Source organism: Euphorbia lathyris, chromosome 2 (genome assembly GCF_963576675.1).
Source record: "Euphorbia lathyris chromosome 2, ddEupLath1.1, whole genome shotgun sequence".
Classification (NCBI taxonomy): domain Eukaryota; kingdom Viridiplantae; phylum Streptophyta; class Magnoliopsida; order Malpighiales; family Euphorbiaceae; genus Euphorbia; species Euphorbia lathyris.
The window spans coordinates 80639656-80641600 of NC_088911.1; the positions used below are offsets into that span (position 1 = coordinate 80639656).

Sequence of the window (1945 nt, forward strand, 5' to 3'; positions counted from 1 at the left end):
TCATAGCCAAAATCAACATTCATAAGCTATATACAACTATAACTATTAAGAATGGAAAATAGCATTCAGAATCTCATATCCGATACATAGACAACAATATATGTTAATAATATGTGAAACAATATATGTTCAAAATCTCATATCTCATAGACACTTTATCTTTAATATGTATCAATATGAGATACATAGTAAGATTTAAACCTGTTTACATTTTGGTATTGCTCTTTCCATTCCATTATAGTTTCTTTTTCACATGCTATCTAATGGTAGTCCTATGAGCATACTTTCGAAATTTGATTAGGTATTTGATAAAATTCACCAAATCAGATACACAACTAAAGAAACAGCTGCACACCAACATTTACAACCAATGGAGATTTACGACCAATTACATACCGCATCATACAATAAAAAGTTTGGGATAAATTAAATACCTGGAATTATGGAGATTGCGATCCACGGTGTGATTTATTAGATGATACAATGTCCATACGCAATAACTCCATCTCAGCTCTTAGATCTCTAACCAATCTCATCACACTGTCAAGACGAGACTCAACCTCATCTAGTCGCGACTGATCTGTTTGCCGATCAGCTATAAGACTCTGCATGTCACGCTCCAATCATGTCACTTGTTCAGTCATCTGTGGCATCTGAAGTACGCTTGAAGCAGTTGAGAATGGTACACCATCTTCGGATCGAGGTTGAGAAGCATAAAAGCCCGATCCATCTCCCAACCCGTAAATTCTAGATCTGTTGTTAAATCCCCAAACGGATTCATAATACACTCTTTGCTCATTAATAACTTGATCAGTAGCTTCTCACATCCTTTCTCGTCTGACAGTTACCCTCTCCTGTAAATATGATTAATTAAACCAATCGGTTAACATTCAAATGATATAAAGTGTACAAATGTATACATGTAAGAACTTACATTTATAAGACGAGATCTCTTGTCAACTCATGTGACACCATCGTGGTTCCTTGTATTAGTGTATACAAACATCTAATACGCATTTACTGGACGACCTAATTCACGGGTCTGCAAGATATGAAAAATCAACAGTGTGTACAAAATTAATGGGTCTGTCTAATTTGTGTAATTAATTCATATCAGATGCTATACACGATTGATTTTTCCTTGCAATTCCAAAACTTAATCACAATAATGTCAATTTAATTAGATTCTAATATTGATCAATCACAATATTACATGACTTAATAAGAATAGATTAAAATATATTTATTTGCAAGTAAAGGAAAAAATATATTAAAATATAAAAAACAAATCCAGCTTCAACTTTAGATGGATTGTAAAAGTAAAACTACAAGAATATATGTATATTAATGAGGTGTTTTGACATCTTTAATGAATCAGGAAGATGAAAAAAAAATCAGAAGATCTTGAATAAATCATGAGGATGAAAAAAAAGCATCAGGAAGATCTTGAATGAATCAATAGCTTACTAGTCTTTCGCGATGCTCTCTCATTGACAATGATCCAGCAGTATGACACGACATTAGTCCATTTACAATACCACTATGTCGAGAAAGACTAGCTTTCGCGGATATCTCCTCTGTAGCTTGTGTTGCCCAATATGTAGCCCAACTATCATACATTTCTTCAGATATGAATTCTTGGCGTTCTTCATACAATTAGAATATACAATTAGAATTTACATGTTAAATCTATTGAAATTGATTTTAATATTCATAATTAGGTAATGTAAATGCCATATTGGAGGATTGTTTTGAAAGGATTATTTGTTTTGAGACACTAAATCCTACTCATAAGATGACTATTTCTGATGATGAAGATGCCATTGAGTTTGTAGATCAGCAATATCTGCACCTACAAACACAATTACCCCTAAAATCTTTGATATTATAAGCCATTTTGCTCAACAAAATCCCACATCTATGCTACCAAAGAAACCTATTACTT

The 1945-nt window shown here is 32.7% G+C and overlaps 1 long non-coding RNA gene across 1 annotated transcript; it reads right to left on the reverse strand.

Moving 5' to 3' along the window:
* Window positions 1-727: 727 nt before the first annotated feature.
* LOC136220214 (uncharacterized) lies at window positions 728-1534 on the reverse strand. Its single transcript, XR_010684434.1, has 3 exons — window positions 1468-1534; window positions 935-1042; window positions 728-854 (listed from the first exon to the last, which is right to left on the reverse strand). It is a non-coding gene; the product is annotated as an uncharacterized lncRNA (long non-coding RNA).
* Between the last annotated feature and the right edge of the window lie 411 nt (window positions 1535-1945).